Raw genomic sequence first — 26,703 nt, 5'->3', positions numbered from 1 at the left:
CCCTCACTGAAATCAATGAAGGCTGAGGATGGTCATCAGGAGGTGCTTAGCACCAGTAATTAGAATGAACCTGGGCCTTCCATCCATAGTAAGTGTTTGCAGGGAGGTTTGAGGAAGGTAGGGAAAGGGGCTGTTCCTGGCCAGTTAGGTCAGGATAGTTCCCTGCTAGAATTTTCACTCTTGGGTAAAGAGATCCTGAAATGTATTTCAAATCCCATTTTTTCCGCTCTGTGCTCCAACCCTCCACTCAGCCAGTCATTGGATTTCCCAGCTGCTCTACTAAAAATAAATTGATGAAAACGAAAACTTTCTCTTGGCAGACTTTTTCACAAGTGTCTAATGCTGTCCCATCCCGATGTACTTAATGAGGAATAGTATGAGTGTAGCCAGCTACGTGCTAGGTTTTTTTTTTTTTTAACTTTTGTCAAGGGGAGGGCTGTATGATAGCATATTATTTACATTACAGCATGATTCAGTTGCCAGAGCAGAAAATCAGCCCATTGTTCATGGACTGTGCAGGGATTGAACATTAAAAAGTAGATTTCCTTGCTTGAAAATCTTAAGCGCCCCCCTGCATCCCTTCTCTTGGCACTGTTTCAGTTGCAGGGTTGCATCTGAAACCTTGATTTCAGAAGGCATCCAAATCTTTGCCCAGACTGGATACACATGAAGGTCATCTTTGTTGTTTCCTAAAGAGTGAGTCTTTCTGCCTTATCAATTTAATATGATGTGTGGGTTTTTTTTTTTAAATACTGTTTTGTACACATACATGGAGAAAACATAAAACACCAAGGGCCAATGGTTTTACATCACCTGAGGATCATAGATACAATTTTCAGAAATGCCCAAGTCTCATTTTCAAAAAGTGACTTAAGACTCTTGAAAATGTTATCTGTGTTCTGAAAACACAACCCATGGGACAACTCTTTCCCTCTTCATCTAAAAGAGAAGTTCTTCTCTCAGCATGACATTTTATAAAGCAAACATATGTGCAAGACAGTTTGAAAAACTTCCCAGGAAAATATATTTTGTGATTATATACCACATCCATGAATATATCAGCAACTCCAGGGTGTCCTTTTAGGCATCACGTGAGCAAGGTACTTAAGTATAGACCAGATTTACAAAGATATTTAGGCACCTAAAGATGCAGATAGATCCCTAATGGGAATCACAAAAGCACCTAATGGAGTTAGGTGCCTAACTCAATGGATCTCAATGTCTTAGGCTTTTTTAGCACAGAGTAGCTGTGTGAACAATTTTTAGCTGATCTGTATCAGCACTCACGACTCACCACCTGCCTAACCATTATCAGATGGCGGTTTTTCATAGACTGTACAGCAGAGGTGAGTTTCGAGGAGGGACTGGAAGAAGGACTAAATGGTGGCTTTAGGAGTTTAAGAATGTTGTTATTAATTATTGTATCTAGATAACATCCCATTAAATGCAACGTTAGACTGTTTGCTGTGTTTTCTTGTGGTAGTACCAGTCTGTTTGCTGAAACCTACAACTGGTCAGAACCTAGAATTCCCCTTCCGAGGGAAATTCCAATATTTTTATTTATTTATTGTTCTAAATGAGGAAGAGAAAATTTTCAAATTCTGAAATTTTGTTCAGAGAAAAATTTAAATGACATATTGTCTTAACTGTATCCACTCTACTTTCATGTAATGTTATCATTCAGAATATATTAAAGTCAAAATATTTCAACTATAATATAATACAATACAATGTAGCAAAAGTCAAAATGATAAAATCTAAGTGAAACATTTTGACTTTAACAACATGGTTCTACCGTATCAAAATTAATTGTTTCAAAAATTTTGATATCTTCCTGCAGAACATTTCAAAGTTGTCAAATCTGCATTTTCCAACAGAAAACCAGCACCAGAACATTTTCAACCAGCACCACTGAAAACATTTAGCTTGATTATCGTTTGGCTTACACCTATGTAAATTAGGAATAACTCCAGCAAGGCAATGGAGATCTACTTGTGTAACTGAGAAATGGGTGCTCCTGGCAGAGATATGTTTTAGACGTATCTACCAGGTAAGGTTCATTTGCAATTTTCCAAGAGTTGGAGGATACACTTCCCCTTCCCTTACTAGAATAATTATTTTATGCCTTAGTTTATGAGCTGTTTGTTCCCTCCCCATCCCGTAACACTGCTTTCAAAGGATATGTCAGATAGATCGTCATTCAATGTCATTCAATTTGATCATTGACTTCTCGATTGGTTGTTTCTTCCAAGCACACATCAACTTGTTCTCATGACTGAATTGTTTCGGGTGCCTAAATATTCACTAGTGCATGCTGTAAACAGGAATGAGTGCATTTCAAGTGGGTGAGAAGGATTGTTTTACTGGATCGGGACTCAGGAGTTCTGGATCCAATTGCTGGCTCTCTAATTGACTTCTTGAGTAACTGTGAAAAAGTCACTTAACATTTGTCTACACTCAAGCTGGAAGGTGTAAATTCCACCTCAAGGAGACATACCCATGTCAGTTCCGATTGAGCTAGCATGCTAAAAATAGATGTGTGGTGGTGGCGGTGTGAGGGGAGAGCTGCCCCCAAGTTAATCCCCTTAGAGACTATCAGTACATACTCACGTCAGCTAGTACTTCCTGTCACTCCCATTGCTGTGGCTACACTTCTGTTTCAATCAGAGTGTGAATAGCCGTGCTGCACTGTCACTCTCCCATATGGACTCTGCAGGTATGAACTAAAAGGTTTCTACTTCGCATTAACGTAGTCCTGTTTGAAAAGGAATATGCTAAAGTGAACTAGGAACCTTTTAGTTCATGCCCACAGCATCCATAGAATCACAGGATCATAGAAGTGTAGGACTGGAAGGTCTCAACAGGTCATCTAGTCCAGTCCTTTTAATTGAGGCAGGACTAAGTATTATCTCTGTCAGGTGTTTGTTTAACCTGTTGTTAAAAACCTCCTGTGATGGAGATTTCACAACCTCTTTGGGTAATTTGTTCCAGTGCTTAACTACTCTTACAGTTAGGAAGTTTTTCCTAATGTATAACCTTAGTCTCCCTTGCTGCGATTTAATTCCATTGCTTCTTATTCTGTCCTCAGTGGCTAAGGAGAACAATTGATTACCCTCCTCTTTATAACAACCTTTTATATAGTTGAGGACTGTTATGTCTCCTCTCAGTCTTCTCTTCTCCAGACTAATCAATCCTTCCTCGTAGGTCATGCTTTTTAGAACTTTAACCATTTTTGTTACTTTCTTCTGGACTATCTCCTCATGATACTCCAGTTGAGGCCTTATCAATACTGAGTATAGTAGAAGAATTACTTCTCATGTTTTGCTTACAACACTCCTGCTAATACATCCCAGAATGTTGTTCAGATTTTTTGAAAGAGTATGACATTGTTAACTCATATTTAGTTTATGATTCACTAGAACCCCCAGATCCTTTTCTGCAGTACTCCTTCCTAGGCAGTCATTTCCCATTTTGTATTTGTGCAATTTGTTATTCCTTCCTAAGTGTCATACTTTGCATGTGTCCTTATTGAATTTCATTCTATTTGTTGCAGATCATTTCTCCAGTTTGTCAGGATCATTTTGAATTCTAGCCCTGTCTTCCAAAGTGCTGGCAAACCCTCTCAGCTTGGTATTATCCACAGACATTATAAATGCACTCTCTATGCCATTATCCAAATCCTTTATGAAGATATTGAATAGAACTGGATCCAGGACAAATCCCCGGGGGACCCCACTCAATTTGCTCTCCTAGATTGACTGTGAATCATTGATAACCATTCTTTCAGTATGCTTTTCTAACCGGTTATGCCTCCACCTTAGAGGAGGTTCAGCTAGGCTACATTTCTCTAGTTTGTTTATGAGGTCGTGTGAAATTGTATCAGAAACCTTACTAAAATCAAGATACAGCACATCAACCACTTCCCCCTATCAACAAGGCTTGTTTCTCTGTCAGAGAAGGATATTAGATTTGTTTGATATGATTTATTCTTGAAAAATCCACGTTGACTGTTATTTTTCATCTTATTTTCTTCTAGGTGCTTACAAATTGATTGTTTACCTTCAGAACCTGGAAAGATTATGGGGCAAATGAACTGACTGGTCCAAGGGTGAAAGGAAGGCGGTACAGGCCGGTATGGTGTACCGGTAAATAGTAGCCGCCAGTACCGGCCCGTACCGCTGGCTTTAAAGGGCTGCCGCGGCAGCGCTTTTAAGGACACTGCTGCAGCGCTTTAATGTCATTGCCCCTTTTGCCCCCCTCCAGCCACTGTCGCGGGGGTGGGGCAAAAGAAGTAGCCACCCTGGGGCTGTGATTTAAAAGGGCCTGTGGCTCTGGCCGTCACTGCCGTTACCACATCAGCAGTGGCCGGAGCCCCAGGCTCTTTAAATCGCCGTTGGAGCCTCAGGTGGAGCGGGCCAGGCAGCGCAGATGGGCTGGCTGGGGGACACTGACCCCAGCCTTACCCGTTTCGTCTGAGGCCCCACCCCTTCTGGAGGGGGGCAGAGCTGGCCCTGTAGCGGTAAGAGCTCCATTTTACTTTCACCCCTGGACTGGTCTATAATTCCCTGGATTGTTCTTATTCCCCTTTTTATAGAGGAGTACTATATTTGCCCTTTCCCAGTGCTCTGGGATCTCTTCCATCCTCCACAAGTTCTCAAAGATAATTGCTAATGGCTCAGAGATCTCTGCAGCCAGTTCTTTTAGTATTCTAGGATGTGTATCATCAGGCCCTGCTGACTTGAAGACATCTAACTTGTCTAAGTAATCCCTTAACTTGTTCTTTTTCTATTTTAGCTTCAGATCGTGCCCCATTTACACTGATGTTCACTATGTTAGTCATCCAGGGTATGTCTACACAGCAAAGAAAAACTCACGGCTGGCCTGTGCCAGCTGGCTGGGGCTCAGGTTGAGGGGCTGTTTCATTGCTGTGTAGTCTTCGGGCTCAGGCTGCAGCCCAAGCTCTGGGACTCTCCCACCGCACAAGGTCCTAGAGCCTGGGCTCCAGCTTGAGCCTGGAAGTCTACACAGCAATGAAACAGCCCCGCAGCCCGAGACCCATGAGCCCCAGTGGGCTGGCAGGGGCCAACCTCGGGTGTCTAGTTGCTGTGTAGAGATTCCCCCCATCACTGCTAACTTTTTTGGTGAAAACTGAAACAAAAAAGGCATTTAACTCTTTGTCCATTGCTGTGTTTTCTTTTATTGTCTTCCCCCCGTCATTGAGTAATGGGCCTACCCTGTCCTTGATCTTCCTCTTGGTTCTAATGTATTTGTAAAATATTTTCTTGTTACCCTTTATGTCCCTAGCTAATTTAATCTTATTTTGTGCCGTGGCCTTTCTAATTTTGTCCCTGTGTGTTTGTGGTGGTTGGTTTTTTTTTTTTTTTTATATTCATCCTTTGTAATTTGATATAGTTTCCATTCTTTGTGTGACTCTTCTCTGAGGTTCAGGTCATTGAAGATTTCCTGGGTAAGCCAGAGTGGTCTCTTGCCAGACTTCCTATTTTTCCTACGAGTTAGGATAATTTGCTCTTGTGCCCTTAATAATGTCTCTTTAAAAAACCTCTCAGCTCTCCTGAACTCTTTTTCCCCCTAGACTTCCTTCCCAGGGGAACTTATCTATCAATTCTCTAAGTTTGTTAAAGTCTGCCTTCCTGAAGTGCATTGTCTTTATTGTGCTGTTTTCCCTAATACCACTGCTTAAAATCATGAACTCTATCATTTCATGATCACTTTCACTCAAGCTGCTATCTACCTTCAAATTCTCAACCAGTTCCTCCCTCTTTGTAAGAATCAAATCTAGAACAGCCTCCCCCTAGTTGCTTTCTTCACGTTCTGAAATAAAAAATTGTCTCCAATGCATTCCAAGAACTTGTTGGATAATCTGTGCCCTGCTGTACTATTTTCCCAACAGATGTCTGGGTAGTTGAAGTCTCCCATTATCACCAAGTCCTGTGCTTTGGATGATTGTATTAGTTGTTTAAAAAAAGGCCTCATCCACCTCATCTGGCTGGTTAGATGGTCTATGGCAGGGATTGGCAACCTTTGGCATGCGGCCCGTCAGGGAAAGCCCCTGGTGGGCCGGGCTGGTTTGTTTACCTGCAGCGTCCGCAGGTTCGGCCGATCGCAGCTCTCACTGGCCACGGTTCGCCGTTCCAGGCCAATGGGGGCTGCGGGGAGCGGCGGCCTGCACATCCCTCGGCCCGTGCTGCTTCCCGCAGCCCCCATTGGCCTGGAACAGCAAACCGTGGCCAGTGAGAGCTGCGATTGGCCAAACCCTGTGGATGCTCCAGGTAAACAAACCTTCCTGGTCCACCAGTGGATTGCCCTGATGGGCCGCGTGCCAAAAGTTGCCAATCCCTGGTCTATAGTAACCCCCTCTCATGACATCTCCCTTGTTTTTTACCCCTTTTATGTTTACCAGAGACTTTCAACAGGTCTGCCTCCCACTTCCATCATAGGCTAAGTGCAAGTGTATACATTGTTGATACACAAGGCAACACCTCCTCCCTTTTCCCCCTGACTGTTACCCCTGAACCAGTTGTACCCTTCTATACCAATATTCCAGTCATATGAATTATCCCACCAAGTTTCTATGATGCCAATTATGTTGTAATTGTTGTTATTCACTAGTATTTCTAATGCTTCCTGTTCATGCCATGCACTTCTTGCATTAGTGTACAGACATCTAAGATGTTCATTAGATTTCCCCTCTATATTCCCTCTTGTCTCTACTTGGTCCCTACTGTGATTGCCCATGTTCCCCCAGATTCCAACCCTTCAACCAGCTCTCCATGTTCTGGGTTTTCCTGTGGGCTTTTGTCTCCTGCCCACATCAAACCTAGTTTAAAGCCCACCTCACTAGGCTTGCCAGTCTGTATTCAAAGATACTCTTCACTTTCCTTGATAAGTGAACCCCATCTCTGCTCAGCAGTCTTTCTTCTCGGAATTGCATCCCATGGTTGAGGAAGCCAAAGCCCATCCATGCAGCCATGCATTCACCTCCAGCATGTGTCTGTATCTGCCTGGGCACCCACCCTTTACCCGAAAGATCGATGAGAAAAACACCTCCACCCCCAATCCTTCGCCCTTGCTCCCCATGACCTGTAGTCACTTCTGATCTGCACATGCATGAGCACTATGGGATACTAGTCAGCAGGCTGGAGGATCCTCAGCAATGCTTCTAGAATGTATCTGTTATAGGCCCCTGGCAGGCTGCACACCTGAGCCCGGGATGTCAGGTCAGGCCTGCAGATGGGTGTCTCCATCCCCCTTAGAAGGGAGTTGCTGACAACCACCACCCTTCACTTCCTCTTGGGAGTGGTGACCATGATCCTCCTTCTTAGGGGTACCTGGCTTCTCCTCCTCTACCTTATTTTTTTGCGGGGAGGATTCCTCATCCCTCATTGCCATGGCAGCATACTTTTTTTATCCCTATGGATGGTGGGTTGGGAACAGGGGTGGAACAGTGCCTGCTGCCAGAAGTAACCAGAAGCCAGTTTCCTCCCTGTGAAGGTGCTGTTTCCTTCTCCCATGGTGGTGCTATGTTGTCGTCTCAGCTGGGTTGCTTCCTCAACCCTAGAGGTCTCTCCATATGCATATGTTGAAGGACTTCCTCGTGGATGCTCCTCAGCCTAGCCACCTCCTCCTGTAGCTCTTCTGCCTGCTTCCTGAGTGATTCTACCAGTGGACACCTCTCACAATGGATAGTCTCCCCAGGCTGGTTTCTCTGACAAGGAAATGCAGGTCACAGTCTTTGCAAATCCACACCAGGACCGGGTTAGAGGCATCCATGGTCAGGGTCTCTGTCAGACACAAGTGCAAATGGAGGGGCTAGGAGCAGTGCTGGCATTAGCGAGGTGTCCTCTCTGATCCATGCTGATTTTATTCTTTCTCCCACCTACAAACTGCCCTGTTTGCTGCCCTCTGTTCGCTAGTTCGCCTTGGTCACTTAGTATCTGGCTTTTAAGCCCTTTGCTCCTAGGTCAGCCCTGCCCCCTCGTTAACACACAGGGTGCACAAGGATCAAAGAACAGGAGGCTAGAGCATTGCTAGTCCCCACTCAGCTAGCAGCTAGGAGCCTCTGTCCCCCACTCCCACACAGTCCCCAAACACACAGTCCCTAATAGACCACACTATAAACTTTAAGCAAGCCAAAATAAAAGCCAAACAGACAAACAAGCTCGCCCACTCACACCAAGCCTGAGTGCTTGCTTCTTTTTCAGCAGGGGCTCTCCTTCTCAAATGCCTCTGTTTGCAGCCCTCTGTTCACTAGCCCACCTGGGGGAGTTACATTGCAGCCATTTGGTGCACACTGCTATTCCTGCTCCTGTAGTCTCAACTGCGGGGCAGTGTAGACATGCCCTTAATCTCTCTCTGTCTCAGTTCCCCCATCTGTAAAATATGGGAAAATAATATTTCCTTTCCCCCACACCTTTGTCTTATCTATTTTGTTTGTATTCTCTTTGGAGTCAGGGCTGTCTCATTCTGTGGTGGTGGCTGTCTAGTGCATAGCATGTTGGGGTCTCTAGTTGCTACTATTATACAAGTAATAAAAGTAAACTCCTAAGGGGGCAGAGATATTTAATGGAACCACTTCCCTTTGGCTAATCAGATTCATGCCAATTGGCCATATCGATCAGCCAGCTGCAAGGACTTCCAAGGTCACTTGTCATTGGCCATGCCTAGATGGGGAGAGGTATTGATTTTTACTGACAGATCCTCCCAAAGTGGATGAGGTAATATCTTTTACTGCATCAACTTCTGTTGGTGAGAGAGATGAGCTTTGTAAGCTTGAAAGCTCCTCTTGAAGTTTGGGAAAGGTACTCAGAGTGTCACAGCTAAATATAAGGTGGAACAGGTTGTTTAGTATAAGTAGTTAACACATACTTCAAGGAGTCATTCAAGATGTAGTAGCCAGTTAACATCTCTTCTGTCATGGGGGAAAAGAGCGGGAGAATCTGGGGGGTGGAGTTTAGTGGGTTATAGATTGTTGTAATAAACCATGTCTCTGTTCAGTCTGGGACTTTTAGTGACATTACAATCAGCTTGAACAGTGGAACCCTATAGACAACTATCTACAAGAATCCCATGGATCACCACACTTACTTTCACAGATCCACTAATCACCCTAACAATCTCAAGGCATCTGTTATCTACAGCCAGGCACACAGATACCACAGAATACGCTCTGAGAAAAAAAGTCTTAAAACTGCCTTCACCAAACAAGGACACTCCATCAAAGAAGTAGATTGCATCATGGAATGGGCCACCCAAATACCTTGAGAGAACCTGCTTCAATATGGAAATAACCCTCTGACTGCACACAGCTTGTTGTCACCTGTCACCCCACACCGGAACCCATAAGGGGCACCATTAAACAATTACAACCCATATTTGATGGGGATCATATCCTGAAAGAAATTTTTCCTAAGCCCCCTCTTCTGGCCTTCAACCAACTCCTCCAGCCTTGCCAAGCTCATCATCAGAAGCAAGCTCCCCACAGACCAGGACACACCAACTCAAAGCATCACCAGACCCTGCCAGAACAACAGATGTAAAACCTGCAGACATATTTCCACGGCGACTATGATCAATACCCCCCACAACACACCTGTCAAGATGTATGGGTCCTACATGTGCCTATCACAACATGGTGTACCTCATCTAGTGCACTAAATGACCCAATAACAACTATGTGGATGAACAAGACAATCACTTCTCTCTTGAATGAATTCACACAGAAAGACAAAAAACAAAACCACCATGTCACCTGTGGGTGAACACTGTTTGCAAAGGATCACTCTGTATCTGACCTCTCAGTCCTCGCCCTCAAAGGAAACCTGCACAACACTTTCAAAAGATAGGAACTTAAATTCACAACTTTGTTAGACACTAAAAATCATGGACTGAACAGAGACACTGGATTTATGGCTTAGTACAACAATCTATAACCCACTAAACTCCCCTCCTCCTCCTCCCCCCCAGCTTTTATGCCCCTTTTCTCCTTTCCCCCCTGTGACTGGATGGATGTTAACAAGCCACTTCACCTTGAATGGTCCCTTGAAATACATGTTAACTCCTTATGCTAAACAATCTGTTCCACCTTGTATTTAGCTGTGATGCTCTGTGATGCAATTAGTGCCAGCTGACTCAGACTCATGGGGCTCGGGCTAAAAGGCCGTTTAATTGGGCTATAGATGTTTGGACTCAGGCTGCCACCTGAAGTCTGGAACCCTCCCAGCTCGCAGGGTCCTACAACCTGGGCTCCAGCCTAAGCCTGAATGTCTACACCGCAGTTAAACAGCCCCTTAGCCTGAGACCCACGAGCCTGAGTCAGCTGGCCTGGGTTTTTAATTGCAGTGTAGACATAGCCTCCATGTACCTTTCCCAGACCTGAAGAAGAACTCTGTGTAAGCTTGAATACTTGTCTCTCTCATCAACAGAAGTAGGTCCAATAAAAGATATTACCTCACCCACCTTGTTTCTCTAATACCCTGGCACCAATTTCGCTACAACAACACTGCATAGATCCTCCCAAACTCATTCCAACTTTAAAAGTGATGATCATTTGGAAATGGGGAAAAATGTCAATCGTTTTCCAGCAAGTCAGGTGAGCAGAGTGTCTTGCTATGGAGACTTGTTGGGCCTTGCAAAGTATCCATCCTTGACAGTGGGAGGGAAGGAGGCGGAGAATGGGGTAAGGAAATGCTTTAAAAAACAAAACAAAACAAAGGTGTCCACTTCAGATGAGTGTTTGTTTTCTAGAGTGCTTGATAATGTTAGCCTGTAAATAACCCCCCACTGCGCTCTGAAATTAGCACCTCTCTGAGGTGAATAGTGTGTGGGTGGTAAATTTCATGCGGTTGTTGTCCTTGTTATTGTTTAGTTAGAGACAGGAGGGGTGAACAAGGCAGGCAAACTGGCTTACAATGTGCCATGTATGCAACAGTAGTGGAAAGGCTTGGAAGCTTTCAACTGAACATGTGGACTTCTGGAAAAAAGAGAGAGAGAAAAGATGATGTGAAGCCTCTTGTGAGACATGCAATTCCTTTGCTCCCCTGCTTTTCCAGGTCTTCTTTTCCATTTCCATTTCTGTTTTTTTTCCCCCTGTTTTCTTTTAAGTCCCAGCATAACCCCATCACTGACAATGGAGGATACGGCATGTCCAACTCTCCATCTTACAGCTCCTTGTCTACATTCAGAAGGAAGCTGTGCCTGAAAGGGGTTAAAATGCACTCAGACAAGTGCTCGGATGCTTTGGTGATGGCGGGCAGTGGGGAGACTAGAGAGATATATACATAACTCCTGATGAATCATGTTCAACCAATATCTCCAAACTGTATAAATCAATGTCCATGGCTGGCCAAACCATGTTTGAAAATGATCAGTGAGGAGCCTTGGAGCCGATTTATACAGCACTGTTATCCATCTCTGGGCCCATGTTAGCACGCTACCTGGTACCGTCCATACTGGTTAGGTCAAACCAAATTATAACACAGGCAGGGGACTACGGTCTTGTGACATAGTGCCTGAGCATGGTGAATTCTGCTAAGTAGATGACCCATATTTGGACTGTGTTTTAACACACTTTCAAATATGAATCTGCTCTGAAGGGAGGTAGCTCCTAAAACTTTCTCTGCAATTCTTTGTAAAATTAAGATACAAGTTCCCCATAATTTGACTGGCTGTCTGCCTCACAAAACAAAATGAAACAAAAAGCCATTTCAGTACAGTTAGAGAAGGATGGTCCAGTGAGTGATTAGGACACTTGCTTAGGACTTGGGAAAACTTGGATTAAATTCCCTGCTTTGCCACACACTTTCTGTTTGACCTCGGGACAGTCACTTAGCTTCTCTGTACCTCAGTTCTTCATCTGCAAAGTAGGGATGATAGCACTTCCCTCCCTTATAGAAATGTTGTCAGGATAAATACATTTAATATTGTGACGTGCTCAGAGACTATGACATTGGGAAGGAATGCAGAATAGGGGACTGTATGGAAAGCAGTGACTCTGAAGAGGATTTTAGGTGTCATAATGGACAAGCAACTGAACTCGAACTCCCAGTCTGTGATGCTATGTGGCAAAAAAGGACTAATGTGATCTTTGGCTATATAAACAGATGAGTAGAAGTAGGAGGTGATTTGACCGCTACAGACAGCATTATACAGTTCTGGTGGCCATATTTTAAAAAGGATGTTGAAAAATTAGAGCGGGCGAAGAAAAAAATCCCCCCAGATTATTGGGGGGCCGGAGAAAATATTTTGCACTGAGGGACTTAATGAGCTCTATCCATTTAATGTATCAGAATGAAGACTGGGCGGTGAGTTGCTTACAGTGTAAGTACCTTCAAGGGGAAAAGTAGCAGGTACTAAAGTGTTCTTTAACCAACAAATTCACATTAGAAATTAAGCACAAGTTTTTAACAGTGAGAGTGATTAACCATTGGGACAAACTGCCAAGGGAAGTAGTGGATTCTCCATCTCTTGATGCCTTCAGATCAAAACTGGCTGACTTTCTAGAAGATAGAAACACAAGTTATTGGGCTCAATACAGGAGTAACAGTGTGAAATTTAAGGGTCGGTGATATACAGGAGGTCAGACAAGATGATCTGAATGGTCCCTCTGGCCTTAAGCTTTGTAAATGTGTGAAGTACTTAAGATAAACCCTTATCAGACGGCCCAGAAATTGACTAGATCATGGAGGCTGAAGTATCTCCAAGTCTCCAGTCCCAAAGACAATATTCCCAGGTCAAGGTTGAGGCAGATTGAGAGGGGAGCGATGGGGTAGCCTTCCTTTCCATTGCTTATGCTTTAGTTTGTTGAACAAACGAAGTATTTGAGTACCCAGGAATGTCAACATGGCACCTTTTTGCCAGCACTACATTCACATTAAATTATTATTTTGGCTTAAAACAGAGAACTGTATCTGTCCAAGGAAGCTCAGAGAGAGACATTAACCATACAGTACATGGGAGACCTTGGGAAATTACATTTGCAGACAATTAAAGGTCACATTGTTTAGCTAAGTCATAATCCATCACAATGAAGAAGGCATTGATTACTACTCTGGACCGCATTCATTTTTAATTCCATTAGTGGAATAAATGACAGTTTCTGTATTTGCCTCTTTTCTTGATACATAGCAATGAGAAGGGCAAATTACCTCAGAATTCAGAATAGCTGAACAGATAAGCCCCTTTCTGTGCTCTTGGGTAAGAAAACCTACAAAGCTTTAACTAGGCAATAAACATCCTAGCAATCTCCTGAAATGATACGTTAATAGACTATAATAGAGTTATGATCAGCCGATCATTTTGGGAATGTTTATGAAAGCGTAACTATAGTGATACCAGTCCAATTACAGTTTACCCATCACCATGCATGCATGCAGTGAACTGGTGTGTGGTTTAGTGGTTAAAATAGGGAACAGGTAGTACAGTGCTGTTTAGTGATAGAGCACTGGACTGGGTTCTGTTCCTAACTCAGCCACTGGCCTTCTGAGTGACTTTGGGCATGTCATGTCACTGCTCTGTGCCTCAGTTTCTCCAGCTGCAAAACAAGGATGATACTGAACGTCTTGATAAAGCGCTTTGAGATCTACTAATGAAAAGTGCTAGGTATTATTATGAGCATGTTACTTAGGGACTGATTTACAAAGGTATTTAGACACTTAGTGGGATTTAAAAAGATGCCAAGTAGGCAATTGAGTTTCCATGGAAGCCAGGTGCCTAACTCACTCAGGTGCTTTTGTGAATCCCACTAGGCCACCTAGTTGCATCTTTACGTAAGCAGAGTCAGGATGAGCTCTACCCTGACATCTGGTGGCGAGTCATGGTGGGTTGTGGAAAAGAACTTCAGGGGCTGATCTCATTTGCATAGGCACACCCACCCCGCCTCGATGGTCACTTTGGCTGCTGTAGGAGCCCCAGTTTCTCTGTTATTGGGGCAGGAATAAACTGTTATTATCCTGATTGTGTGAATCAAGGACAGTGAAACTGTACTTGGCCTTTTGTTATGATGGAGGGACTCACCATCAACTAAGTAGCGCTCGCTAGGCAAGGGTCATGGGTTCCAAAACCCAATGAATAGAGAAAGGCTGGGGAGAGGTATTAATATCTGGTGGTATGGGCCTCCTGGTAAGGGTCTTGTGTGCTAATTGTACTTTCTCCTCTCTCCACTGTAGAATATCAGAGCTAATTTTGATTCTGTTAAAAGTTTAGTTATAGGCTGCTGAGCTGAATTCACTTTGGGCTAATGGTGCACTAACACTGAGACTCCCCTACTACAAGTGAAATTGTAAAAGAGCTAAACTTACTAAGAGCTGAAATCACTGAGTGTTGTGTTAAGTAGTGGGGGAGTCTGAAGATATATTGCGGAGCAGTTCACGGGACGGCTGGCAGAGCAGAGCAGTTCGCGGGAGAGCTAATGGAGCGGAGCGGAGAGGAGAGGTGGGGTGATTGGCTTTGGACCACATAAGGTGCCCCCTTAATGCGCCCCCCCCATCTCCACCCAGGTTGGGAGGTAAAGCTCTGCAGATAAACTTTCGAACTCTGGGGCTGCACTGACCAGGGACAGAGACTTTTGGGTTGTTGGACTTTTGGGACTTTGGGTGATTTTTGGTTGCTGGACTCAAGAACCAAAGGGAAAGGACATGCCCCAATTTGCTTGTGGTGGGTTTTTTGCTCATAGGTTGTGTTATGAAGCCTGTTGGTGGAGTTTCCCCAACATAATGCCACATTGTTCCTCTCTGTTATTAAAAGGCTTTTGCTACACTCAGACTCTGTGCTTGCGAGAGGAGAAGTATTGCCTCTTGGAGGCGCCCAGCGGGGGTGGTATATAGTTGTCCCAGGTCACTGGGTCGGGGCTTGAGCCAGTTGTGTATTGGAATGGAACCCCTAGATACTGAACCTGGCCCTTGTTGCTGCCAACTCTGACGGGCAGAAGGGTTACATTTTGATGCCTAGAAAACTTGGTAAATCTGCCCCTCTGGCTCAAATGCTGCGATTTTCAAAGCTGTTTATGGGTTTGGATGCCCAGTCCCCTTTTAGAATGAATGCGAACTGGCCATCTAAATACAGTAGATAGGTAACTTTGAAAATACCACCCTCAATTTTCAAATATGGGCACCTATAACCATATTTAGGTACCCAAATTAAAGTGGACTCTTTTCAGAGGTTCTGAGAATCCACAACGCTCACTGGAGTCATAGAGGAATTACGTGCCCTCAGCAATTCTGAAAACCAAGGCACTGATTTAGGTGTCTGAATATGACCTTAGAGGCTTAACTTTATGCCCCTACCCATGAAGCTTTTAGCCTTAGCCTCGCAGTGCCTCAGTTTACCTATCTGAAATTCATAGATGCTAAGGCCACATCTAACACAGGCCAAACAATTTCCACAATTTCAATTATGTTTTTCCCTGTAATGTATGTGACCACTACAACAATACCTAGCAGGTTGCATCAGTAGATGGCAAAGTGCTTTTCAAAGGAAGTCAGTATCATTACCTCCATTTTACAGATGGGGAAACTGAGGCACAGACTTGGAAAGTAATTTGCCCAAAGACACCCACCAGGCTAAGTCTTCTGAAGCCCAGGCCGATGCACTGTCCACTAGGCCACGTTGCTTTTGTCATTGCTTCTTGCTAACTTCTGGAAAAGCTAGAGTGTATAGTTTAGAAAGCCAATAAATCTCAATTAAAAAAGGGAGATGCAGATATAATACTGAGCCACTTCACAGAGGGTTATGAGGCTTAATTCATTATTACTCGTATTATTTGTGTAGCAGAAGCATTTAGGAGCCCCAGTCAGGACCAGAACCCCATTGTGCTAAGTGCTGCACAGAGAACAAAAGGATTGTTCTGCTCTCAAAAATTTACAATCTGAGCCATTAACATTTGTAAAGCACTTAATGATCCTTGGATGCATAAAGTATTATTAGCCAAAAGGCAGAGCCACAGTTATTACCACTGTCTCCAATATATGGGCTGGTTTGATTTGGGAGGATTTAACCAAACAGCTCTTATTGTAAAGAAAGAAAGTTGTCATCAAAACTGATTGAATTATATATTGGCTATGTAATGTTGTAATGGCTGTCAGAGATAAACATATGGGTGGCTTATCTAGCTTCCTAATCTCCTTCAAGGTGCAATGCAGTCATTCATTTTGTTAACTCTCTCTTTGTATTTAAACCCAGAACAGACCACAAACTGAAAAATACACATTCAGTCTATTTCTGCTTTCTATTGGTCTGTTTGTGGGAGTAATTGTTTTAAACTCAGTGACCACAAATGAGCCTATGTTTGTATAAAACTTCCTGAGAAGGCACAAAAAGGACCCATCATACTTTGCTAATGGGCTGACAATGCCTGTTGCTGCACAGGCTGTGTTAGGGCCCAAGCCAGCCACAATGCTCTGGGTGGACTTCTGCAGACTCAAAATGGACTAGGCCCTACCCTATCTCTTCCTCTCCCTTAATCCTCTGGGCAGCCAAGTAAAGCCCTCCCTGACTGAGCCAGGGCTGCTCTTGTTGCTAGGGTAGGAGTCAATAGCCCCAGCATGTGGGTCACTGGGGAGGGAGAAGAGAGGGGCAGATGTCTTGTTCCTGCCCTCCCTCCTAGGAGTAAGCAACCCCCCTAAAATGGGTTGAATAAACATCTTCCCTTTTCAGAGCAAGGGGAGGATTACTTCTGAGGCACAATTCTTTCCCAAAGTGCTCCTGCTATGGAGTGATATGAGGTACTTACATATCCCTCATAGTAGCTGAGCACCTCACAATCTTTAATGGATTTATCCTCACATTACACCTCTGAGGCAAGGAAGTGCTGTTAACCCCATTTTGCAGATAAGGTAAATGGCTTACTCGGCGTCATCCAGGAAGCCTGTTGCAGAGCAGGAAGACGAACTCAGGTCTTTCAAGAGCTAAGCTAGTACCCTAACCCCTGGGCAGCCTTCCCCTGTGCCCAGACACCCTACATACCACTCCTGACTCTGGGCTGATCCCAGTGTAGCTCATCATCTCTCAGGATGCACTCAGCAACATAGTAGGGTCAAGCCCTCATTTGTACTCTGTCTGTAACCTTCCTCATAGGCTCATTAAAATGCAGCAGTCATCAAACACGCAAGAATGGATGCCTGACCAATATAAGCTTCAGTTAATGGTTATTCCGTTCAGATAATCTGGGGCCCCAATAAAGGGCTGGGATTTGGCCAACACAGAAAAACGTACATCTCTGCCCTGCAATGGAAGTCAGGGCCCTGTCCTGCTCCTGTTAACGTCAAAAAACATTTTGCCACTAACTTCAGTAAGCATGGGATGGAACCTTCTATCCCTTAGCCCAGGGTCAGCCCTAGGTGTTTTGCTTCCCGGGACGAAAAATGTTTTCCGTGACCCCCCTGCCTCCAAAAGTCCTTAAAAAAAGACCTTGTCCAAGGTCCCTGAGGAAGAAAGGTCTTTTTGTGGCAGAGCTGAGATGTAACCTTATGGCTCCTGAGTTCCAACCCAGTGATTAATCACAAGGCCATCCTCCCTCACTGATTAGAAAAGTTTAATAACTGTGGCCCTAAAAATGTTTAGGGCCTCCCAAACCTCATCTGTGTAACCCATCACCGTGTGTCTGCTACAGCAGCATTTGTATAGGGATGGCTAGTTAGTACAAACTGTAGTAGCTTATGGTATTACCTCTGCAGGGTCCTAGTTCAAGCTCTGACCTAGTTCAAGTCATCCTATCAGCACTATGGCGCCCCCTACCTTTTAACACCAGTTCTGATGAACAGGTGTTAGGTGCTCAGCAATGAGGGCTTCCAGGATCCCAGCCTCCACCGCAACTTGCTAGGTGGGCAGCCTTGGAGTCAGGGCTCCCAGAAATTCTGTCCTCCCTGATTCGGGGGCAGGTTCTCGTTCAAAACTCTTTTGGAGCCCAGGCTGCCAGGGTTTGGGGTAGTCTTGGAAACATTTTGAAAGTTGACACAAAATGTCATTTTGACCGTTCTGCAATTTTTTTTTTTTTAATTCCTGTTCCGCAGGGCATTTCAAATGTTCATTTTGTGTTCCATTTTGGAACAAATTCTATTTACATTTCAGAATTTCCTGCAGAAAGGGAATTCCAGTTTCTAGCCAGCTCTATACATCAGTCTCCCCTCCCCAGACTTGATAAGGGTTTTTCCATTTTTATTTCATGATGTTTGCACTTTGAGGCCTCCTTTGGCAACAGCTTATGAAATATTTATGGGCAAAGAGGACATACTTTTTTAATTCTACAAAAAAAATCTGTAGCTCTTGAATGGAAGGTGACATAGAGAAATGAATATTGCAATTGGACCGATAGCTATGTCCCTTAAATTAATATTGAATAATTGAAAATGATAATTTGCAAGTGAAATTTCCTGGATGGTTAGACATGGTGAAGGTATTATTGTTATATTGTTAAATGTAAATAAGTTGCTGCACAACTGCTAATAGCTATTCACGTTAAAGTAATGGTAAAGGTAATCAAATCTCAGGCTTCAGGGCATAAAATGATTATCTGAGGTGGTCAGGAAGTAATTTTGTCCCTCCTCACAAGCCAGTGTAAGTCACTGCACAGTTAGCTAGGTGCATTATGGAGTTTATGGGCTAGATCCTGTAACTTGGAGTAACACTGAGTTACACCAGCTGAGAGTCTCCATCTATGGTGCCCACATTTTGAAAAAGGGTGCAGAAAAGAGTTGCAAAAATGATTTGAGGGCTGAAGAACATGCCTTCAAGAGAGCCCAATCTGTTTAATTCTTCAGAAAGAAGACTGAGAGGTGATTGGGCCACAGTGGATAGGTACCTTCGCAGGACAAAAATATGGGGTACTAAAGGATTTTTTAATCTAGTGGAGAAAGGCATGATGAGAACTAAGTTGGAAGTTAAAACCAGACAGACTAAAAGTAGAAATAAGGCACCCATTTTAAACAGGGATTAACTACAGGAACAAATTAGAAGACTGGGACTGTTCATCTTGGAAAAGAGATGATTAAGGGGCGATATGGGAGAGGTTGATACAATAATCAATGATGTGGAGAAAGTAAATAAGGAAGTGTTTTAATACCTCTTCACATAACACAAGAACAGGGGGTTACCTGATTAAATTATTAGGCAGCAGGTTTAAAATAAACCTAAGGAAGTATTTCTTCATTGCTAGGGGATGTTGTGAAGGCCAAAAATATAACTGGGTTCAAAAAAGAATTGGATAAGTTACTTGTGGGTAGGTCCATCGATGGCAATTAGCCAAGATGGTCAGGGATGCAATCCCATGCTCTGTGTCCCTAAACCTCTGATTGTCAGAAGCTGGGATTGGATGACAGGGGATGGATCACTCAGTAATTGCCCTGTTCTGTTCATTCTCTCTGAAGCATCTGGCAGTGGTCACTGGGCTAGATGGACCATTTCTTTGAGCCGGTATGGTCATTCTTATGTTCTTAAACTAGCAAACTAGATCAAGACTGGCTGCATCTCTGGAAGATGCTTTAACCAAACACAAGTTATTGGGCTCAATGCAAGTGTAATTGGGTAAAATTCTATGGCCTGTGTCATACAGGAGGTCTGGCTAGATGATCTAATGGTCCCCCTTGGCCTTAACATCTATTAATCTGAAGCTCTGCCTTCTGGCCACAGCTGGTCTGAGTACTAGACTAGCTGGTTTGAACCAGTCTTATCTCATCACTGTCATTCCTTACAAAAACGATATAAATTTTTCTCAGCTACTTCACAGCTATCTCGTTGGGATTGTTCAATTTGTTCTTAAGGCTTAAGGACATGTTTAAACTGCATTTCTGAACTGGCAGCCTTAATCATCAAAGTGCAGTGAGAATGTAATTGTCCCAATGCAACAAGTGAGCTCTTGGACCTGCATCACCTTAGGCTTCGACGTTGTTAGTTTATACAAACTAAGATGCTTGACAGGGAGATGTCCAGTAAAAATATATGTCATTGGAGTTGATGTGTATTGAGACAACATATATATCTTTTAAGAGATTGCGTTGGATTTAAAAGTAAATAAATGAATGAAATTAAGTAGAAAGGTACACGAGAGAGATAAAATAGGCAGGTGCTCAGGCACTACAGAGGTGGCTGCCAGAATAAGATCTTAGGGAGAGAGAGACAGGAAAGATGAAAGAGGAATACACGTCTGTATTAGGTTGAGATGAATGTGCAACACAGGTGCATCTCTCCCTAAGCCGCTCATCCCCTCCGACTTGTCCATCTCTTAAATACGGCATCCTAAATACTGCCGAAAGTATTTTCTGCGTATAGTTGCCAAGGTACTAAAGATTCAAGTACATCTGGTTTTCTAAACCCTGGGATTACTTTGTCAAGCTTCTTTTCGATGTCACACCATGGAAATCACTTCTGCTGAATCACATCTATCCTTCTGTAGATTTTAAGGAATACCGAGAAAAAGGGACATATCGTGCCAATGCCTGCCTGCCCCGAGTGGGACAAGACACAAGGAACACTTAACACCTGAACTCCAGTCGTGCTAGCTTCCTGCTCACTTTTGGGACAATGCAGGGTATTGGTGGGAATCTTTAAATGGTTGAATCTGGGACCCATCTAGCTGAAAGGCCTCCTCTCCCCCTAATATCCTGATCACAGCAGGTAAGCTCAGCTGCATGACTGTTCCTGGTACTATCAATATGCAATTAAGCTGTGGAACTCATTGCCACATGAAGTCACTGAGGCCAAGAAATTAACAAGATTCAAAAATGTATTGGCTATCTATAGGGATCTGAAGAATACCTGGAGTTATAATTCATGACCGTAATATTTTGGAAGGGCTATTAAACCTTGTGCTTCAGGGCTTAAGCCAAACTCTATTAAGAGACTATGATGAGACCTACGTGGGAGACAGTTTATTCCACCTTTGCCTGCTGAGGGTTATTATGCCATCCTCGGAAGCATCTGGCCACTACCAGAGAAAGGATACTGGATTAGATGGACCTTGAGCCTGAGCCAGTCTGGCCAATCTTGTGGCCCTATGATGCACCTAAAAAGCTAGGAAAAAACTCCCTGGAGCTGAGTTCTCCTGGGAGAGAACCCCTGCCACTGGAGTTCAGTTCCCATGGCCAGCTGACAGAGCCTCACCATGCTGAGTGTCAGGGCACTGCGACAGATGTTTATTTAGCTGGAATTCTGATTGACAGATTTGCGTGGAGATGGATATAAGGCACTATAGAAACGCTAAGGATTATTATTGTCATGGCTTGTTTTGGGGTTTGGTTTCCTAGTTTTGTGGGATACATGGTCTGAACATCAGGCTCCATCATACCTGCTAAATAGCATCCAGTGTTGTGGTGGCTGGGGGGGAGGGTCCAGAGGGTGGACTAGGAGACAGGATTGCCCAATGGTTAGCGTGGTAAACTAGGATTCTGAAGACCGGGGTTGAATCCCCTGCTCTGCTGCAAACCTTCAGTGTGACCTTGGGCAAGTCACAACACCTCTTTGCCTGAGGTCCCTATCAGTAAAATGGTGGAAGTACTTTCCTATCTCACAATGATTGTGAGGGACTCGGATACCCTGGTAATAGGGGCCACAGACGTTCCTAAGAGATCTAGATACATATTGCTGGAAAATGCCCATTGCTGTGTCCCTTAAGGAGGTGCTGCATGCATTGTACATTCGATTACACTTGAAAGTAAGGAAAACACAAGGTTATCAAACCCTGATGCGGTATCATCTCACATCGGGAATAATCTCCCTCTCCTTGTACAGCTGTCTAGGTGCAATATGGAAGAGGTCTTGCTTTTCTTTGAAGTATTTGGTATTAGTCACTATTGGAAACAGAGCAGCAGATTAGAAGGACCTGTTCCAGTGTGTTAGTGTCCATGTATCACAGCCCTCTCCTGGATGGAATTTCAACTTCTTAGCTGTGTGTCATGGATCCTATACTGCTCATGGATATTGGGGATTCCCTATAGCTCAAGTGCTAGGAATCTGTGCTTTCAGAGCAGATGCAGCTGAGTTTTCTTCCCATTGCCACCAGGAAGTTCTGAGTGTCTGTGTGTACAGTATGCTGACAGCCATGAAGGGTGTGGGTGGCCATGGATTTGTTGCACTTTGATGGACCTGTTCTAGCAGGGCAGTTCCTAGTTTAATGTATATCCTGGTTATACCCTCTCTTTCCCCTTGCCCCTTGACAATTTAAAGTTGCAGATTCCATTATTAACCCATTACCAGTAATCTTTGACCCCTCCCTTTCCTTTGCCCCACACATCCAGGCTGTATCCAAATCTTATCACTTCTGCTTCTGGTGTTTCCAAGATCCAGCCTTTTCTCTCTATGCCCAGGGGTCCCCACACCTCGGTCCACTGACCATAAATAAAAATGCAATTCAGCCCTCTCTGCTGAATGAATTTAACATACCTGTCGTCACTTCAGCCTAGTCATGGGTATAGCAAGACTGTCACTTCTTCAGTGGCTGGGATTCACCTGAAAATGTGGTGTTGGTGTAGTGTAGGCAATCCCCTTAGTTATAAACATGTGTGTGTTTTCCTGATTTTTCCTGTCTGCCCGAAGCATACTCTAACTTCTCAATGGGGATGTGTGTCACCCTCCATATATAAAAAGAACAGGAGGACTTGTGACACCTTAGACTAACACATTTATTTGAGCATAAGCTTTCGGGAGATGTGAAAGGTACAGTTCCTTGCTGTATGTTAGTCAGAGATGTTACCAAAGCCCAGAGCTCTGTGACAACAATATAATTTCTGAATCAGACTTAACCTTAGTGGCAGAGGAGCTGTGGGGATCAGCAGAGATTCAGAGACCCAAACAGCAGTCACCATTCACTCTGTTTTTTTCAGACTCCAGGCTGGTCTACACAGGGGAGCAATGAGCGCTGCAGGGGTGTGATTTCTGAAGCAAACTAACATGCTGAGCATGAATTGGTCTGTGCAGACCCTAGCAGGAGGGAACTTTTAGTTTGTTTAAACTTAAAATTCACTAGAGAACTTTTAGTTTGCACCGGCAGGGTCTCCACAGACCAACCAATGTGGCAACATCTTAGTGTGCTTTAGAAATGACTCCTCCCCCACAGTGCACATTGCTGCTTCATGTAAACACGTCCTAAAATGCAAGTTAAGGAAACTCAAAAGAAAGATCCTGACGCCAATACACCTGAGCTGGCTGGCTTCTGCATAAATAGCTAAGGCGTGGATATTTGAAGCCTCATTCGCCTCTCATTGACACAGGTTTACATTAGTGGAATGTAAGCTTTTTATTTTTAAGACCTAAAGCTCTGGATTTGAGCACCCCAAATAAAGGGGGTAGGCTAGGGGAGGAAAATGGTCTGGTGGTTAGAGCTATAGCTTGAGAGTCTAGACATGTGGGTGTAATCCTCTGTTCTGCTACAGATTTCCTGTGTGAGTTTAGGCAAGTCACTGAGGCCAAGATCCTCAAAGGTATTTAGGCTTCTAACTTCCACTTAGCCTTAGTCTCTTAGTCCCTTTGTTGCCCATCTGTAAAATGGAGATAGGAGTACTTCCCTACCTCACAGGGGTATTGTGATACATTAAAGATTCTGTGGTGCTCAGATGCTATTGTAATAGGGACCAGAGAAAAAGAAGTCCAGATCTAGCATTTGTAGCTCAAGAAAATCTATACTTCTAAATAAAGGTGAATATGTGAGAGAGTTTATAGTTAGCTTCATCTGCTGAAATTATGAAAGCTGAGTCCCCCCTCACTTACACAGGGATAAATCAGGAGCAGCACTGATGTCAATGGAGTTACAGCAGTGTCAAACTGGGGTGAGAAGAGAATCAAGCTATATGTAAATTCTTTTCTTGAATAGAAAAATGATTCCACTAAATACAAGGGACCAGATCCTCAGCTGCTGTAAATCGCTCCATTGACTTCAGTGGAGTCATATGGACTTACATGGCCACCAGCTGAGAACTGGGCTCTAATTATGTTGAATGACCACAGGGTATCACTGCAAAGGCTGTTCATTGCATTATCTTGTCATGAAACTGGAATACACTCGAAAAGGGGCAAAATAATGAAAATGAATAGAGCTCAGCTAGCTTGGAGCAGGTTAGGAGACCCAAAGAGAAGACTGAAATTAGGTTTATAAAGCTTGACTTTAGGGTCTGCTTCTAGATGGATTCCACTTGTATAATTCCCACTAATGTGGCCCTGATGCAGTGAGGTACATACCTAACTTTAAGCACGTTAGTCGCCTTGTTGAAAGGACCTTTCTGACTGGGAGTTCTGTGTTAAGAGAGTCTACCCGCTTGGTCTGGGCATCCATTTTGATGAGAAGAGAGCATTCTAGCCTTGGACAAGGTCCTTCACCAAAGGCTCTAAAGCACACTAAACTGTCATGGGATAAGAGAGAAGGTCCTCTCATGGATCAGTTACTGTATTTAGCTGTTACCATTCAAGCAAGAGATCTTGCCGTCATCTTGGTCATGGATAGTTCCCTGAAAACACCTGCTCAATGTGCAGCGACAGTCAAAAAAGCGAACAGAATGCTAGGAACCATTAGGAAAGGGATAGATAATAAAACAGAAAATATCATAATGCCACTATATATATATATCCATGGTACATCCACACCTTGAACACTGATTGCAGTTCTGGTTGCCTCATCTTAAAAAACAAACAAACAAGAAGATAGATTAGAATTGGAAAAGATGCAGAGAAGGGCAACAAAAATGATTAAGAGTACGGAACGGCTTCTGTATGAGAAGAGATTTAAAAGCCTGGGACTTTATCTTTTAAACTAGATGATTAAGGTGGGGTGGGGGGGTTGATAGAGGTCTACACAATCATGAATGATATGGAGAAAGTCAATAAGGAAGTGTTATTTACCCCTTCACGTCACACAAGAACTAGGGTTCTCCCTGTGAAATTTATAGGCAACAGGTTTAAAACAAACAGAAGGAAGTACTTCACACAGTGAATATCCAACCTGTAGAACTTGTCACCATGGTATGTTGTGAAGGCCAGAAATACAACGAGGTTTAAAAAAAGAAGTAGATAAGCTCATGGAGGGTAGGTCCATCAATGGCTATGAGCCAAGAAGATCAGGGATGTAAGCTCATGCTCTGAGTGTCCTTACACCTCCAACTGCCAGAAGCTGGGACTGGATGATTAGGAATGGATCACTCAAAATTGCCCTGTTCTGTTTATTCCCTTTGAAGCATCGGACACTGGCCACTGTCAGAAACTGGATACTTGTTGTCCAACCTACTATGGCCACTTTTATGTTCTTATTCTGGGAAAGGCAATGTAATGTAGACAACACTTCTTGCCATGACTATTGAGTCCAAGACAGACCTTACGGAAGCCCTGTAACATGATATACCCACATTTGTTACTCCCTGATAGATGCGCCAATACCTTGGCACACCCTTCCCTAAGAAGCTGTCCTGCTAGAAGGGAAGAACAGCAAGTTTGGACCTCCAGTGGTTGCCTAGAGAGGCCCCTCATGATCAGCGGCAGATAAAACCAACAAGAGTTGGTCCTTCTGCACTTAGAAGGGCTAGAAGCAGGCACAGACCAATCAGGGCCCAGCATGCCAGATAAAGATGGCTGGCGGTGCCTACTTGGGGACCAATTCTGGGTGAAGCTGGGGTAGGGAAGGAAGACTCTTCTCAGTGGCCTGGTCAGGGGATTAGCCCTGATAATATTCACCTGGGATCTTTGTGGAGAATTATTGATTAACTAGATGAGCCTTGCGGTCCCTCCTAACTCTATGCTTCTAAGTTATGGACTTTAATGCCCAAGTGGCTATTCTGAGTTCAGTGTTCATTTGTTTTTGGTGAGAGGCTGTTTAATTAGTCTGAGGGAACTATAGAGTCCAGTCTGTGTCCAGCAACCTCAGTAAAGAATCACCTTTATGCTAACTACCACCAAATCTCTGCTGTGCAAGTCACTACAAGGATTTCCCATCAGGCTCTCAGCTGTGCTGCAATGCTTTGGCACTTCAAAAGAACAGGGATAATTGGGGATATTTTACTCTGTTGTGCCTTATTAGCATGGCTGCTCTGACCGGTGGGAAATCTTAGCCGTTAACCTAGAATTAAACAAACACAACCCTCCTCAAGGTATATCATTTCTGAGGGGAGGGAAAGGAAGAGGGCAGTTCTTCCACAGTTCTCAGTAGCTGGAATCCAATGGGACTCCTCTGTCAAAGGCACGGAGTACAAGAGCTTAATTTGGACTTGATGGGAACCCAGTTTATGTCCCTGTCGGATAATGTGGCTTGAGGCTATTCCACAATAAAGCACTACATTCAGCCACCAGCCTGATCAGCAGGACCCATCTGCCCTTTCACAGGCAAGCTGGAATTGCTTAACACTGTGGCTCCCCAAACTAATAGAACCTTTCAGCATAGCTTAGGCTATCACTCTACTACCTTGACATCAATTTCTAAAATAAAATGAAAGGCTAATTGGTAAAACCAGTCCCCCCCCGCACCCCCGCCAGATAAATAATGGCCAAATACATTTTCAAATCAAGATTTCAGCCCCAGTATTTGTAATAAACCACCCATAATATCAAGGGTTTGATGTAAACCCACCAAAAAAAAAAAAGACAAAAGGGAAATTCAGAGCAAAGGACGAAAGTTCAGGTAGAACTCACCAAGCCATATTGGCTACTGTTGGTGCAGATTGCTGTGCCGACCTCTGTCCCTCACCTGGAGGTCGGGGGTGGGGACAGGATGTGGTGGGAGTA

The 26,703-nt window shown here is 43.9% G+C and overlaps 1 long non-coding RNA gene across 5 annotated transcripts in view; it reads left to right on the top strand.

Annotated features, from left to right (window-relative positions):
• Positions 1-26,703, top strand: part of LOC142070661 (uncharacterized) — a 183,044-nt gene that overhangs the window by 14,437 nt on the left and 141,904 nt on the right. The window contains exon 2 of one of the 5 annotated variants that reach the window (XR_012666608.1): positions 1,878-2,050. The exons of 3 other annotated variants lie outside the window; for them this stretch is intronic. This is a non-coding gene — a long non-coding RNA (uncharacterized LOC142070661). Of the gene's footprint in view, positions 1-1,840; positions 2,051-26,703 lie in introns of all 5 variants that reach the window. One more of the 5 variants, XR_012666606.1, reaches the window with a different exon arrangement.

The sequence above is a fragment of the Caretta caretta genome, chromosome 1, assembly GCF_965140235.1.
Source record: "Caretta caretta isolate rCarCar2 chromosome 1, rCarCar1.hap1, whole genome shotgun sequence".
Classification (NCBI taxonomy): Eukaryota; Metazoa; Chordata; order Testudines; family Cheloniidae; genus Caretta; species Caretta caretta.
Note: the sequence above shows the minus strand (reverse complement) of the source record. Positions and strands in the feature narration are given on the sequence as shown.